Source organism: Macrotis lagotis, chromosome 3 (genome assembly GCF_037893015.1).
Source record: "Macrotis lagotis isolate mMagLag1 chromosome 3, bilby.v1.9.chrom.fasta, whole genome shotgun sequence".
Lineage (NCBI taxonomy): Eukaryota > Metazoa > Chordata > Mammalia > Peramelemorphia > Peramelidae > Macrotis > Macrotis lagotis.
In genome coordinates, this window is record NC_133660.1 from 66,903,284 (window position 1) to 66,921,500 (window position 18,217).

At 35.3% G+C, this 18,217-nt stretch overlaps 1 pseudogene; it reads right to left on the reverse strand.

The window, feature by feature from the left end:
• Positions 1 to 10,008: 10,008 nt before the first annotated feature.
• Positions 10,009 to 18,217, reverse strand: part of LOC141519130 (cysteine desulfurase pseudogene) — a 39,833-nt pseudogene continuing 31,624 nt past the window's right edge.

An 18,217-nucleotide genomic window follows, 5' to 3' on the forward strand; every position in this document is an offset into this window, starting at 1 on the left:
CTGGAGGGTAATTTGGAACTATGCCCAAAGGACTATAAAACTATACATAGCCTTTGATCCAGAAATACCAATACTAGGTCTATATCCCAAAGATCATAAAAAAAAAGTGGAAAATATGCACGTGTATAAAAATTTTCAAAGCAGCTTTTTTTGAAGTGGCAAAGAATTGGAAATTGGAGGAATACCCATAAATTGGGGAAAGTCTGAACAAATTATGATATATAAAGGTTATGGAATATAATTGTTCTGTTCTGCTATTATTCATGAGCAGGTAGATTATAGAAAAACCTGGAAAGATTTATATGAACTGATGTTGAGTGAAGTGAACAAAAACTAGCACCATTGTACATATTAATGTTGACATTGTATGATGAAATATGAGAGACTTGGCTCTTATCAACAGTACAGTGATCAAAGAAAATTCTAAAGGACTTGTGATGGAATACATATAATACACTTCTAGACAAAGACAATGGAGTCTGAATGCAGAAAAAAGGATTAATTCTTGCTTTTTAAAAGTTGTTTTAAGGGGCAGTCAGGTAATGCACTGGATAGGGCACCTGGTGTCAGGAGTACCTGAGTTCAAATCTGACTTCAGACACTTAATAATTGTCTGCCTGTATGACCTTGGGCAGGTCACTTAACCCCATTGCCTTAAATAATTGAAAAAAATAAAATTTGTTTTATTTTTTCCTTCTCATGGTTTTTTCCCCTTTTGTTCTGATTCTTCCTTCATTACATGACTAATATGAAAATATGTTTAACATGGCTGTACATGAATAACTGATATCTGATTACTATCTGTCAGAGATAGTAGGGAGAGGGAGAGTAAGGAGAGGGAGAACTCAAAAAGTTACAAAGATGAATATTGAAAACTATCTTTTAATATAATTGAATTTTTTTCATTTAAAAAAAGTAGTGAAGGGACTGACTTTATTCATTCATATATTGACTCTTTTTTAAATAAAAGAAAGATTTTATTTATTTTGAATTCTACAATTTTTACCCTAATCTTGCTTCCCTCCCTCCAACCCCCCACCTCCCACAGAAGGTAGTCTGTTAATCTTTCCATTCATACTCTTGGTATTTCACTCTTGGCGAAAGCCAAAATTCAGAGAAAAAGGATCAAAGAATATGCAAGATAAGGACAAATAGATTTATTACTGCACCAAAATTAAGATTTCAAAAATGCTAACTGTTCTCCCATTCAGGCTATGGGGAGGAAAGAAGACTTCTTAAAATGTGAGAGTTATATTACTTTCACCTACATGTATACTTCCTCCAATGATGCAGTTTTTCCCAAAATACTATAAATGATTTCAAGATGATGTTTTAATGAATTTTAAGTTTAATATAATTTAAGGATGATGGGAGACAAGAAAATAAACTTTATCAGGATGTCAGGCTAATTAAGAGAGACATTGTAAGGAAGTAATAGTCCTTTTTAGACAACAACTGGCATATTAGATTCACTTCTGAGTTCTATATTTTAAGAAATGCTGAAGTGGAAAGTGGGTAAAAGAGAGTCACTAGAAAGTTAAAGAAATAGAAACTATACTGAATGAAAATCAGTTGAAGTGGTTTATAATTGGAAATGATTTTAAATAAAATTCAGTCCAATTTTTGTCTCTACTCTGAGCAAACTGGAACTCTGAGATATAAAGTAATTTGTCTAAAGTTACACTGTAAGTGACCCAAAATATTAAAAAAATAAAGGAAATTCTTTATCAACTACTGGGAGAATTTTTAACCAAATAAAAAAAAAATATGCAATTTTGCTTCCAGAAATAAAACCAATGATGTTGATTTCATGTTTGTTTGTTTTTTTTTAATAAAAAAACAATCAACACTGGTAGTGGAGTCAGGAGTATCTGAGTTCAAATGCAAATAATTACTTAGCTGTGTGGCCTTAGGCAAGCCACTTAACCTTATTGCCTTGCAAAAAAAACCTAAAAAACAAAGAAACAAACAAAAATAATCAAGACTTTACTTTCAGCAAAGCACATCAAGCAAAAGGTCTATTTCATAAAATTTTAAAAATAGACCTGACTGAAACACATATAGGTACATTCGGACATTTGGAATGACAAAGGGCTGCCTTAAAAATATGAGAAATTTTTAATTCTCTAAAATTAGTGATTTTCACATAAAGAAGCACATATTAGAATAACTTGGGAGTTTCCGGCCAAGATGGAGGAGAGAAGACAGGCACAGTTCTAAAGTCTCCTGATCTCTTCCCCATCTATCACATGAAACAAACCTCTTAAAAGTAAGCCAAACCAGGAAACCCAGAAAGAAAAGCCAGGAGAGGAAGATCTACCTCAGGATTTGACTCCCACAGCAACCTTGGCTGAGTACCCACGGGTGAGTCTGGGCTCCGAGGGAGACGCAGCCTGGGATCAGCCAGATTAACAGCTGAATTGGAACCAGGAGTCTGAGGGCCCAAGAGCCGGACCTGCTGGATCAGCTGTGGGGCTGGATGAAAGGGGCTTGGGTCCACAGGGAAGCAGAGGCTCTGGTGTTGGTGCTGTCCCCCCTGAAGCTTGGGGACCAGGCTGGGGGAAGAGTTCTGGTGCAGGAGAACAGCAGAGACCATCCCCAGGCTTCTCGGGTCTGAGAAACTCTGAGGGCACACCTCCATTGCACAGAGGCCTCACCTCAAACAAAGGCAAATTACTTCTGCCTCAGGCCCAGCTGTGTGAGCAGAAGAACCAGCCCAGCCGAGGAATCACCTCAGGCCAGGGTAAAGCCCACCACTGATTGAAGGCAAAAGAATTCAATAGTTCCAACTCCTGCCTTGGGGCAAAGGGAGAAGGCCTCTCAACCAAGGTCACAGACACCACAGAGAGGGCAACCAGCACCTCCTACTGGCCATCCAGAGAAACTGCACTCAGTAAAGCCTTTAGCGATCTCAAGCCCAGGTGAGCCAGCTCCCGCCCGCCCCAACTCAAGGTCTTAGCATAATGAAGAAGGGTCAGCGGAAAGGTGGTTCCATAGAAAAATTCCTGGAAGGAAAAGACCCCAACTCAGAGAGACCTGGAACCTCTGAGGAGAATAAAACCTTTTCTCCAGCACAGAAATATTTCCTTGAAGAAATAAGGAAGGAGATTAAAAATTTGGGAGAGACAATTAATACCTTAGAAAGTACAATTGGACAAACACAAAAGGAGAATAAATCTCTCAGATCATCAGCTGAACAACTACAAAATGAGAATAATTCTCTCAGATCCTCAAATGAGCAAATGCAAAAAGGAATTAATTCTCTCAAAACCTCAATCGATCAAATGGAAAGCTCTTTCAAAAGTAGAATTGACCAATTGGAAAAGGAGTTGCAGGAGGTTAATGAAGAAAACTCCTCCCCCCCAAAAAATAACGGAATCTACAGAAACTAATGACTCCATGAGACAGCAAGAGTGACTTAAACAAAATCAAAAAATAGAAAAAAATAGAAGCAAATGTAAAATACCTCATCAACAGAACTACTGACCTTGAGATTAGATCAAGGAGGGGCAACCTGAAAATTATAGGACTTCCTGAAAACATTGAAGAGAAAAAAAGCCTGGACTTAATATTACAGGATCTAGTGATGGAAAACTGACCTGATATCATGGAAATTGGAGGGTGAAGTAGTTATTGAAAGAGTACATCGATCTCCACCAGCAAAAGATCCTAAAATGAAAACACCAAGGAATGTTGTGGCCAAACTCCAGAACTATCAGATAAAAGAGAAAATCCTGCACGCAGCCAGAAAGAAACAATTTAAATATCAAGGAACCACAGTAAAGATCACGCAGGACCTGGCTGCATCAACTTTAAGGGATTGAATGGCCTGGAACAAGATATTTTGAAGAGAATGGGAGCTGGGAATGCAGACAAGAATCTACTTCCCTGCAAAGCTGAGCCTTCTCTTCCAGGGAAAAAGATGGACATTTAACAAAATGGAAGAATTCCAAAAATTTCTGATGAAAAGACCTGAGCTAAACAGAAAATTTGGACATCAAACAGGAGGTTCAAGAGACACATGAAAAGGTAAAAAAAGGGGGGAGGGGGCAGTAAAAGGAAAAAAATGCAATCCATAAGTTAAAACTGGCTATATCCCAACATGGGGGGAGGGGGGAGAGACTCTCATAAATCCTGAGAAATGTAACTCTAACAGAGAGAATATACCTAACCAGAAGTGATGGACATCCATGACCTATACATGAGACTGCTAACTAATGGGATGTAACTGGATTTAACCCCACTTGGGAGAAAGACTCTAATAACTCTCAGGAATTTTGATTCTATTCAAAAGAATATACTGAACTAGAAGGGACAGACACTCAGAATTTTCTATGACCTAGATAGAATGATCTAAAAACATGCACTACCTCCCTAAAAAGGGGGACAGGAAAGAGACGTGAGGAGGGAGGGGATTGAATGGGACAAATCTCATTACACTAAGAGGTACAAAAAAACCTATGGTAATAGAGGGAAAGAAGGGAGCAGAGGAGAAACACCTGAAACTTCTTCTCATCAGACTTGGCTAAAAGTCAACCTACACATATTCAGTTAACTTACAAAACATCTAACCTTTCAAGTATTAAAAGGGGAAAAAGGGAGGGGGGACGGAGAAAGGGAAGTGGAGTGGGGGAAATAAGGGGAAATAACAAAAGGAAGGGAAGGGAAAAGGGAAAAAGGGAAAGAAAGGGGAAGGTGTGATATAGGATGGCAAACACACTGAAGGGGGTGGTATTCAGAAACAACATACTGGGGATATGGATAAAAGGGGGGAAAGGGGGAAAATACAAACTGATAGAAGATAGCAAAGAGGTCAGTAAAGAATTAGTAATCATAACTTTGAATGTGAATGGGATGAACTCTCCCTTAAAACGTAAGCAAATAGCAGATTGGATTAAAAAACAGAATCCTACAATATGCTGCTTACAAGAAACTCATTTGAAGCAGAGAGATACATATAGAGTAAAGGTAAAATGTTGGAGCAAAATATATTTTGCCTCAGCTGAAGTAAAAAACGCAGGGGTAGAAATCCTTGTCTCAGACAAAGCAGCAGCAAAAATAGAAAGCATTAAAAGAGATAAGGAAGGAAGATGTATCCTCCTAAAAGGTACCATAGACAATAAAGTCATTTCAATATTGAATATATATGCACCCAGTGGGACAGAAACCAAATTCTTAGAGGAGAAGCTGAAAGAATTACAGGAAGACATAGACAGCAAAACTCTACTAGTGGGAGACCTCAACCTCACGCTAGCAGATCTAGATAAATCAAATCATAAAAAACAAATAAGAAAGAAATTAGGGAGGTAAATAGATTGTTAGAAAAATTAGATATGGTAGACTTATGGAGGAAACTGAATGGGGATAGAAAGGAATATCCCTTTTTCTCGGCAGTACATGGAACTTATACAAAAACTGACTATGTACTAGGACATAAAAACCTAATGATCAACTGCAGAAAGGCAGAAATAGTGAATACATCTTTCTCAGATCACAATGCAATAAAAGTCATATGCAATACTGGGCCAAGGAGATATAGACCTAGAACAAATTGAAAACTGAATAACCTCATTTTAAAAAATGAGTGGACCAAAAAACAAATTATAGAATTAACCATTTTATCCTAGATAATGATAATGATGAAACAACATACCAAAACCTATGGGATTCATTCAAAGCCACTCTCAGGGGATATATTATAGCTCTAAATGCTTACTTGAATAAATTGGATAAAGAGAAAATCAGTGAAGTAAACATGCAACTAAAAAAATTAAAGAAAGAACAAATGAAAAATCTCCAATCAAATACCAAATTAGAAATTCTAAAAATTAAAGGGGAAAATAATAAAAGCAAAAGCAAAAAAACTATTGAATTAATAAATAAAACCAAAAGTTGGTATTATGAAAAAACCAATAAAATTGATAAACCTCTGATCAATATGATTAAAAAAAGAAAGAAGGAAACCAAATTGCTAGTATTATAAATGAAAAATGTGAACTCACCACCAATGAGGAGGAAGTTAAAGTAATAATTTGAAATTCTTTTGCCCAAATCTATGCCAATAAATTTGATAAGCTAAGTGAAATGGATGAATATTTACAAAAATATAAGTTGCCCAGGTTAAATGAAGAAGAGATTAAATACCTAAACAACACTATCTCAGAAAAACAAATTCAACAAGCCATTATTGAACTTCCTAAAAAAAAATCTCCAGGACCAGATGGATTCACAAGTGAATTCTACCAAACATTTAAGGAACAATTGGTTCCAATCCTATATAAACTCTTTGAAAAAATAGGGAAAGATGGAACTCTGCCTAACTCTTTCTATGAGACCAACATGGTATTGTTACCTAAACCAGGAAGAGTTAAAACAGAGAAAGAAAATTATAGACCTATTTCCCTGATGAATATAGATGCAAAAATCCTAAATAAAATCTTAGCAAAACGACTACAATTCATCACAAGGATAATACATTATGATCAAGTAGGGTGTATTCCAGGAATGGACAGATGGTTCAATATTAGGAAAACTGTTAGTATACTCAATTATATCAACAGCAAACCAATCAGAAATCATATGATCATATCAATAGATGCTGAAAAAACTTTTGACAAAATACAGCATCCATTCCTTTTAAAAACGCTAGAGAGTGTACGAATAAATGGACTGTTCCTTAAAATAATTAGCAGTATCTATCTGAAACCATCAACAAGCATTATATTCAATGGGGAGAGGCTAGAGGCATTCCCAATAAGATCAAGGGTAAAACAAGGGTGCCCATTATCACCACTACTATTCAATATTGTATTAGAAATGTTAGCATCAGCAATTAGAGAAGTCAAAGAAATTGAAGGAATTAGAATTGGGAAGGAAGAGACAAAATTCTCACTCTTCGCAGATGGCATGGTGTTCTACCTCGAGAATCCCAAGAAATCATCCAAAAAACTACTGGAAACAATTAGCAATTTTAGCAAAGTTGCAGGTTATTAAAAAACCCTCATAAATCTTCAATTTTTCTATATATGTCTAGCAAGAAACAGCAGGAAGAGCTAGAAAGAGAAAACCCATTCAAAGTAACCTCAGACAGTGTAAAATATTTGGGAGTCTATTTGCCAAGACAGACTCAGAATCTTTTTGAAAACAATTATAAAACACTTCTCACACAAATTAAATCAGATTTAAATAACTGGGCAAATATCAACTGCTCCTGGATAGGGAGAGCTAATATCATAAAAATGACAGTTCTAACAAAACTAAACTATCTGTTTAGTGCCCTACAAATCAAAATTCCAAAAAAATTACTTTAATGAGTTAGAAAAAATTGTAAGTAAATTCATATGGAGAAATAAAAAGTCAAGAATTGCCAGGAGCTTAATGAAAAAAAATGCAAACGAAGGTGGCTTAGCACTACCCGATCCAAAATTATATTATAAAGCATCAGTCATCAAAACTGTTTGGTATTGGCTAAGAAATAGAGTCGTGGACCAGTGGAATAGACTAGGTATAAAAGCAGGAGAGGATTATAGTAATCTGCTGTTTGATAAACCCAAAGATTCTGGCCATTGGGATAAAAACTCCCTCTTTGATAAAACCTGCTGGGATAATTGGAAGTTAGTATGGAAGAAATTTAAATTAGACCAACACCTCACACCCTTTACCAAGATAAGATCCAAATGGTTACAGGACATAGACATAAAAAAAATACTATAAGCAAATTAGAAGATCAAGGACTAGTCTACCTCTCAGATCTATGGAAATGGGAACAGTTTATGACTAGGGACAAGTTGGAGAACATCATTAAAAACCAATTAGATGATTTCAATTACATTAAATTAAAAAGCTTTTGCACAGATTAAACCAATGTAATCAAGATCAAAAGAAAAGTAGTAAATTGGGAAACAATCTTTACAACTAATGATTATGACAAAGGACTCATTTCTAAAATATATAGAGAACTGAGTCATATTTTTAAAACAAAAAGCCATTCCCCAATTGACAAATGGTCAAAGGACATGCAAAGGCAATTTACAGATGAGGAGATTAAAGTAATCCATAGCCATATGAAAAAATGCTCTAAATGATTAATTATTAGAGAAATACAAATTAAAGCTTCTCTGAGGTACCACCTCACACCTCTCAGATTGGCCAGTATAACCAGGAAGGATAAGGATCATTGTTGGTAGGGATGTGGGAAATCTGGGACACTGTTACACTGTTGGTGGAGCTGTGAACTCATCCAACCCTTCTGGAGAGCTATTTGGAATTATGGCCAAAGGGCAAGAAAAATGTGCATACCCTTTGACCCAGCAATACCACTACTGGATGTATACCCTGAAGAGATGAGGGAAAAGGGTAAAAACATTACTTGTACAAAAAATATTTATAGCAGCCCTGTTTGTGGTGGCAAAGAATTGGAAATCGAGTAAATGTCCTTCAATTGTTGAATGGCTTAGCAAACTGTGGTGTATGTATGTCATGGAACACTATTGTTCTATTAGAAACCAGGAGGGACGGGATTTCAGGGAAACCTGGAGGGATTTGCATGAACTGATGCTGAGTGAGATGAGCAGAACCAGAAAAACACTGTACACCCTAACAGCAACATGGGAGTGATGTTCAACCTTTAAGGACTTGCTCATCCCATCAGTGCAACAATTGGGAACAATTTTGGGCTGTCTGCAAAGGAGAGTACCATCTGTATTCAGATAAGGATCTGTGGAGTTTGAACAGAGTACAAGGACTATTCCCTTTAATTTGGAAAAAAAAACAGATATCTTATTGTTTGATCTTGTTACCCCTGAGAATTCTATTCTCTTTAAGGATATGATTTCTCTCTCATCACACCCAAATTGGATAAAGGTAAAACATGGAAACAAAGTAAAGACTGATGGAGTGGTATCTGTGGGGTGGGGGAGGGAAGCAAGATTGGGGGAAAATTGTAAAACTCAAATAATATCTTTAATTAAAAAAGTAAATAAATAAAAAGAATAACTTGGGTTGATATAGATTATTACTATCTGTGATTAGCAACAGGAAAAACAGGCAACAGAGTGTGCTCTGATAAAATAGTTTTTGGCTCACAGTCAACAGGGGCATTGCCTCTGTTTGCCATTCAACAGAAATATAACTTGATCATATTATTTCATGAAGAAACAAAAATAACTGGGCAGCAGAACTGACTTATGGTGTTACCAGATCAGTCCTGCAAAAAAAGCTCTCTTTCTTCCCTTCTCCTGATTCAATATGTTGGCAGCATAATTAACTCCTATTCAAGGGTTTTTTAATAATTTAGGATATGGAGGTCAACCTTCTGAAGTTTTGGCAAAGATAGCATAATTTTGAGATACACTGGATTAAAGTGAATCTTGTGGGCTTCTGTAGTTTGGTAACAGAAAGGTTATCTGATGGTTCTCAGGACAACGAAGTGGGAAGGATCAAGAACAATGCACAGTCACATGTATTCTTACTACTATGACCTCTTGGAGATTTTAAGGTCAATTCTGTCTTTTACCATTTCCCAGAGTGGGATTTTTTTTTCTCATAGTCTTTTAACATGGTTGATGTACTTCTCAGTTGTGTGGCCCTTGTCCTCTGTGATAAAGTGACCAGTGTCAAAACTGATAAAGGAGATGATAAGGTCTTCATCTTTGTTAATGACTCCAAGCACATAGGGTGGTTTCAGAGATGCAGAACTTCAAGTACATAATCAAGACAGATCTATTATCATAGAATGCCATCAGAAGACAAAAGGACAAATAGATGCAACCTGAATAGAGTCACTAAGTAGCCCATTCATCATCATATCTGGAAGGTTGCTCATTAGCCTTGTTACCAGATCATTCCCCATCTCTTTATGTGCCACTTCACAAATAACTTCCAGCCTAGTCCTTAAGAGTATAGTAAATTACCTAGAGTGCATACCAAGCTCCTGACCCCTCCATTCTACAATGCCTTCAAACACACTGGCGCCAAAAACAGATGGATTCTGTTCTAACTCCTTTTGAGTTATAAAGTATAACCATTGTTTATGAGATCAACTTTCATATCATTCAAATTGGGTGGGATATTTCCAGCTTCCTGGACTAATCTGTATGGAAATATAATTTTCAGGAACTGCAAATCTGTCCAATGTCTTCATTAGGCTGCTGCATTCTAATTTAATTGTTCACAGTCATGACAAAGACAACAAGGCTTTTGCCAGGCTGAATTGCTGACTCCAATTTCTTCAGATAAGTGATTCTACACTTATTTCAGGTAAGTGATACTAGTTTCTAGAGATGAACATAAGTCCACCATACATTTGGACTCTTTGTGGTGATCATTTGCTTTTTCCATAACTTGTAGACTCTGAAAACCTCCTTAATTACTAAATTGTTTAATTCAGTGGTTCTACTGGTGAAGATCACCTCATTGGAGTCAACTGCAATTAATGATGCTACTTGCAGCCATAGGGATGGACCAGGGAGGGAGGGGTTCCCATAGTAATTCACCAGACTAGGGAGTATGGCATCCCATACCCAAGGAACAAAGGGGATGGTTATTTGCGCATCCATGTAGAAGTCATAACACTATCTCCTCCAGGAGAGAGATCACATCTAAGGAGACATGTCAGTGAGGTATCTTCTCTAGACCACATAAATGCAATGCCTGAGGAGGAGGATTGGTGATCAGGACTCTTATCAATGGTCTCCACATAGCCCACTCCAATATTTTGTCCTCTGCATCCTGGAGGCAAAAGCAAATATAGTTTATTTTGAAGAAATATAGTTGATAGGAGAAATAAATCTTAGAATGAAATATTTCCAATTAAAGTCTGATTTTCAAGACAATAAAAAACAAACACTATAAATGTTAGATTAAAAATTATTCTGAAATACATAAGTGAATTTTAAAGGATATGAAGTTTCTAAAAGAATTATACCCTATTAGTAAGTAAATTTTTTAAAGTTCTACAAAAGGTATAAAAGTAGTTGATTATTAGAAGGGCTACAGTTAAACAAGAACAACTTTTAAATTCATTTTTTTTTTTTAGAGTTCTGAATTCTCTCTCTTCCTCTATCCTTTCCCCTACCAAGAAGAAGATAAGAAATGAGAGGTAAGTCAGGCAAAATATATTTTCATATCGTTCCTATTTCAAAAAACAAAGAAGAGAAAAAATAAAGAAAGGAAGGAGGGAAAAGAGAGAAAAGATAGAGAAAGCTAGAAAACAAAGAAGGAAGGAAGGAAGGAAGGAAGGAAGGAAGGAAGGAAGGAAGGAAGGAAGGAAGGAAGGAAGGAAGGAAGGAAGGAAGGAAGGAAGGAAGGAAGGAGGAAGGACATCAATTCTCTAATTGGAGCTAGATAGCATTTTTCATCATGAGTTGTTTGGATATATGATGGATCATTGTATTTATCAATATTTTTAAATCTTACACAGTTGGTTATCATTGAAATATTACTATTATTGTGTACAGTGTTCTATTTATGCCTCTCAATTTACTTTATAGCACTTGATAAAAGTCTGCCCAGTAGTTTGCTTTTTTGAAACCATCCCCTTTATCATTTATTAGAGCAAAATAGTATTCCATGGTATTCATAAACCATTAACTTCTACAGCAATTCTCCTATTGATGGGAATTCCCATGATTTCCAATTCTTGGACATAACAAGGAAATATTCTAAATATTTTTATTCATATGAGTTGTTTTCCTTTTCCTTTGATATCTTTGCTGTATAGGTGCAATAATGGTAGATCAAAAGATTTCAGAGTTTTATAGTTTGTTGAGAATTCAAACTTCTCTTCAGAAAGGTTGGTTTTATTCACTGTTCCAACCAACATTAATATAACTATTTTCCCATATCACCTTCATTTGTCATTTTACTTTTCTGTCATCATACAGGATTAGGCATAAAGAGTGATTCTCAAAGGACATGAAAAGACAGTTTTCAGATGAAGAAATTAAAGCTATTTATAGATATTTGAAAAGGTGTTCCAAGTCATTGATTACAGAAATGAAAGTTAAAAAACTCACACCTATCACATTGACTAAAATGATGAAAAAAGAAAATAATCAAAATTGGAGAAGATTTGAGAAAATTGGGACACTGATTCACTATTGGTAGAGTTGTGAACTGATCCAACCATTCTGGAGAGCAATTTGAAAATATCCCCAAAGCTATGCAAGCAATATCACTTACTAGATCTGTATCCCAAAGAGGACAAAGAAAAGGAGAAAGGACCCGCATTTACAAAAATATTTTAACAGTTATTTTTGTAGTGGCAAAGAATTGGAAATTGAAATTAGGGAATGACTGAACAAATAAATGTTATGAGGTAGTATTGTTCTGTAAGAAATCATGAGCAGGCCAACTTTAGAAAAACCTGGAAAGACTTGCATGAACTAATGCTGAGTAAAGTGAATAGAAATAAGAGAACAATATTCACACTATAAGCAATGTTGTGAGATAATAATCAATGATTGAAACAATTCCTCTCAACAATTCAGTGATCAAGGACAGTCCTGAGAGACCTGTTAAGGAAAATGCCATCCATATCCAGAGTAAAAAATTATGAATTCTGAATGTAGAACAAAGCATGCTATACTTACATTTTAAAATTTCTTTTAAGGTTTTCTTTCTTTCTCTTAGTTTCCCCTTTAGTACTAGTTCTGTTTTCATAGCTTGACTAATATAGAAATATGTTAAACATGATTTTATATGTACAATCTATATCAGACTGTTTGCTGCCATGGGGAAGAAGTGGAAAGGGAGAGTGTTAGAAAAATGTGGAATTCAAAAGCTTGCAAAAGGATGAATGTTAAAAACTATTATTGCATGTAATTAGAAAACAAACAAATAAATAAATAAGGAGACTATATTTGTGTCATAGAGGGAATTTGACGAGACATATATTTTTCCAAGTTTATATTATTATTCTTCAATATCAATTATTCTTTAAACAATGGATAGAATTTCCCTTTAAATTAATCTAGCCCTGAACTTTTTCCCATAGGTAAATCAATTATGTCTTCTTCAATTTCTTTTTCTAAGTTAAGTTAAGTATTCTATTTTCTCAGTTAATTTGGACAATTTATATATACATATGGAGATAGAGATAGAGATAGGGATAGAGATAGAGATAAAGAAAATATCCATCCACTTCATTTACATTGTCAGTTTTATTAGCACATTAATAACTGTTTTTAGAACTGTGAATTCTGGAATATTATTTAAAGCAATAGGACAAAAGTTACTAAACTATTTCTACTCTTTAATCTATAAATCTTCTGGATATAGATGCCAAAGAATTGAAAAATAGGGAGAAAGGTCCCATAAACAGCAAAATATTCACAGCAGCCTTATATGGAAACAAAAACCTGGAAACAAAGTGAGTTCCCCTCTACCAGTTAATAACTGAATAAATTGTCACACATGAATATGCTGAAACATTATTTCTTTTTAAAAATATATGTAAAATTCAGGGGAGGCTAGGTGGTGCAGTGGATAGAGCATGGACCCTGGAGTCAGGAGTACCTGAGTTCAAATCCAACCTCAGACACTTAATAATTACCTAGCTGTGTGGCCTTGGGCAAGCCACTTAAACCCATTTTCCTTGCAAAAACCTAAAAGAAAAAATTAAAAAATTAAAAAATATATGTAAAATTCAAATAAACATAAACTAACAATAAGTGAATTTAATAGTAACAGGGAGAAAAACATAAGATGTCTACAATAATGAAAGTGAAATATAAACAAAAATTAAATTAAACATTTTATAATTACAATTATTGATTTTGAGCCCAGAGGAAAGGAAACTAGAAAAGCCGTTTCCCCCCTCTTTTCTTGACAAGGTGGTGGACTAAAGGTCCAGAATACTGAATATGAGGTAGTACTACAAGTTGTATTATTTTGTTTTGTTTTGGGGACATAAAGGAAGACTCACTGAATGGAAGGAATACACATACATGCAAACATACATATATGTACATGTGTGTATATAAGTATGTTTATGAGTGTATGTAACAATTTTTTCCTTTTTAAAAAACTTTCATGCTAAAGGCTCTAGAGAAGTAGCATATTGGTGAAAATAGCAGGCAAACTCTGCAACAAAATATGACTAGAGTTGTCAGAAATGATTTCATTGCAAAGTAAGACAAAGATGTTTCATATTTCTATAGAACCATTTTTGGGTAAATGAAGGCAAAGCAAAACACAGCAAATTGGCAGCTAGGTAGTATAGTGGGTAAAACCAATAGACTTAGAGACAAGAAAGCTTGAGTTCAAATCCTGTTTCCTACTCTCACTAACTCTAAGACCTGGACAAATTATTTTACTTCTGTATGCTCTTTCATTTTGAAAAGGACCTATGGCATCACCAGAGTCATGACTTGATTTATGCATGAATTGGATTCAAGTGAGTCAGAGTTGCACAAAGTCACCAGCTTCATTCTTTCTTTCAGAGTCATGGAAGTCCAGTGGGAAGACAAAAGTCAAGATGAATGGCAACCCTTGGCATCTTTGATGTCTGACCAAGCTCCAAGTGTTCCACAGTGCCTGTTTCAACCATTTTCATGGTCCACCTGTTCTTCCAGGAAAAATCTTCACACATGTTTGGGATAGACACCTCCTTATTCCAACTTAAGCTCTATTGGGTCTGTCAGACTATCTGCTGAGATAGGGTGTTGCCACTGCACATTCTACAACTTCTTGGTGTCAAAAGTGAGAAATGAGTAAAAGGGGAAACCCAAAGATGAATGAGTAGCCCAGAAAAAAGCTCAGCAAGGCTTCACAACAGAGGTTCTCATTATTTCTGAATACCCAACATACCACTCAATTTCCTTTTATGAAATGGGGATAATGTGGGTGGTTGTAAGGAACAAATAAGAGAATATGTACATTTTATTAGTAGTAATATTATTAGTTTGTCAAATTAACAAAATTTACATTCTTCAAAGAAGTTTTACATTCATATTTTAGGAATGATGGGGGTTGGTTCAAACCTACAAATTCATTGATAAAAGGAATTTGCCTCAGGAAAGTCCCTTTACCAATACAGATTAGCAGCTCCTCTATATTTCATAATCATAGAGAGCTAGCTGGCTGAAATACTAAAATTTTGCATTACTTGCCCTGAGTCATAGAGCTCATGCATGTCAAAGATAGGACTTGAACCTAATTCTTCCTGACCCAAAAAATTCATCCTCTATGCCTTCTTTCCTCATTTTTAATTTGTTAATGGCATTTTATTTTTACATCACATTTATTTCCAAATATATCCTTCCCTTGATCACAAGCTTTGTCACATGACAAAGATTTTTTTAAAAGTTCAGTAAAATCAAATCCACATCTTCTTTGTTTCACCATGTATGTAGCTCTCTACATATAGTCTTCTCTTTCAACAATGAAAGGAAGAGCTGCCTTCCTTTTTGACACCACCCCTATAGTATTCCTCAGTAATCAACTGTGAATACAGAATTTACATACAAAAGCTACTTAATAGCAACAAAAAGCAGAAAAGGCAATGGATTTGGAATTGGAGAACCTTTGATAGGAATCCTGGGTCTGCTACTTACTAACCTGCAGAATCATAGTCTTTCCAATCCCCAGTTGACTCATCTATAAAATTAAGTGATTAGACTAGAGGATTTCTGAGGTCCCTTACAGCTCTATAAAACTATGATTGAACTATCTTCTTATTTTACAGAGATTGATCACTGTGGGTGAATTGAGCACATAGCAGTTCCAATCTATTGTGGATAGCCAAAACTTGTGCATCAGCTGCATAACAGTATATTCGTTCTGTTTGAAGAGGCAGCTATTATCCAGCAACACAAATGAGTTAATCAAAAATGAAAGCCATTCCCCAAGTTTACACAGAAAGGAAACCATTATAAAAGAACTCAGAACACTATATTATAATAGAAAACAACTTATCCATGCCTGATCCACTAACATGAATTTATTTGATAACAAGTAACTTATTCTAAAGGAGAGAGAGATCCAGATTCAATTTATATCCCATAGTCTAAGTAAAGAAGAAAAAGCTGACAGATCTCTCTCCATAAATCCTAACAAATTCAAGTTCCCTTTGGACTTATTGGGGGGAAAGTAGAGGAGAAAATGAGGTTTTTAATTGGCTATATAAGCAGAAAGTTTGTTTTCTGTAGTATGTTTCAAAGAGATAAGTATGACATTGAATAATTAATGCATGTTTTTTTTAAAAAGTCAAAGGGTAGGGGCATCTAGGTGGTGCAGTGGATAGAACACTAGCCCTGGAATCAGGAGGACCTGAGTTCAAATCTGGTCTCAGACACTTAATAATTACCTAGCTGTGTGACCTTGGGCAAATCACTTAATCCCATTGCTTCTTAAACCATTCTAAAAATACGTCAAAGGGTGGAAATGGAAAAAAATAATGAAAGCTAATAAAGAATGAATTTAAAATTGTCACCTAGGCATTAGAAATTCTTGAGAAGATACTTGCTTTTGATTTTGCTATGTTCTACTTATCTATTACTATGATTTATATTTAATATATTTATATTTAATAATAGTTTAAACAAGGAAAGAAGAGTCTTATGTGCAAGTGTCTATATTACTTATCTAAAAAGGATAACTGTTATTCTTTATTCTTGAATTCCTCATAACATCTATTTACCAATTGAGTGTTAGAGATTTAAGTTGTTGAAACTATATGAGGTACTTGTAGAACAAGCTAAGGATATCTGTCACAATAAGTTACTGAAGCTGAGTTGGGACTAGGGCTTTTGTACCTTTATTCATGTTCTAATATAAGTAAACAACAATGAATGGTTTATTCAGACAAACCTACCAACAAGGTAGCCCATACTGAAAAGATGTTCAGGAGGAACTCTGCTGGGGAATAAAAATATAAAAGGTGGGAATCCTTGCAGAACAAATTTTTGCTAGCCCAGTCCCATGTCACATATATTTCATAAATTGTGGTTTTGTTGATTTAAAAAGTAGGTCTGGAACATTGCCTCTGAGATAATGGATATGGATATTGGAATAAAAGAGACACTTACATTATTTAATAGTTAAAAAAGGAGTTTAACATTCCATAACAGAATTGTTGTTGATATAGAACTTATCTCAGACAGATATACTGCCTTCCTTCTTGCCTCTATCTCTGAACAAAAACACATTTTGGTCAATATGATGGGGTCTGTTGCCTCCCATCACCTCAAGACATCACCATGCTGGAAGGGCACAGATTCACTGTGAATGGGCCTTTTAATGTCTGTAAGAATTTAACTGTGAACAGGTAGCCATATGTGGCCTGGGGCCAAAGGGAAGTTCTAAATGTGGTTTTAGCTTGGGTCATTCAGGTCTTGGGAACAGCTTTTACTGCTTGTTAGGAAAAAACTAACTTGCATGAAATGGCTTTGAGGGCATGGAACCATGTCCACCAGCCTCCTTTTTTGCCCCTCTGATCTCCAACCTTTCTCTCTACAGGCTCCTCCTCTCTTTACAAGCAACAATAAAAACCCTTTATTTTTCTTCCAACTCAAAATTATCTTTGTATCTTTCTCTCCTCTCCACTGTCAAACTTCCAGAAAAAGAAGTATTCATTTGCTTATTGAATCAATCAGAGAAGATTTGGCAAAAAAGGTGATACTGCAATGAGTCTACAAAGGACCATAAAGCTCCTGAAAGATTGAAATGAAGAAGAATCAAATAAGACAGCAGACCTTGAAATAATAGATCAATGCTATTTTAATTATCATTGTTGATGTTAGTATTACATTACAGACATATCTGATACCTTAATGAATTCATAAAAGCAAAAGATGGAGAGCTAAAAATCTGATTTTGTCATCTCCTACTTCCACGGTTTCCTCATGTCCCACATCATTTATTGATGCCTTCTTCCTTCAAAATGATGCCTTCCAAGATTGTCAAAGTATGAAATGAGATAGTTACTATCCCAAATTTGTGTGATCATTACCACTCCTGTGCACCTAATCAAAATTCATTTTATGTTATAATTACTTATTTGTCTCACACCCACTGCTGAATTGATAAAATGAAATGTGTCCAGAAGAGGATCCCTATTGTAAGAAAGGTCAAAACAATGCACTATGAGAATTTTAACAACTTGGGATGTTTAACCTAGAGAAAAGAAGATGGACTTCCACCTTCTGTCATGTGGAAGAAAGATTGGATTTATCTTATTTAACCTTCCAAGAGCAAAAGTAGGAATAACTTTGTAGAA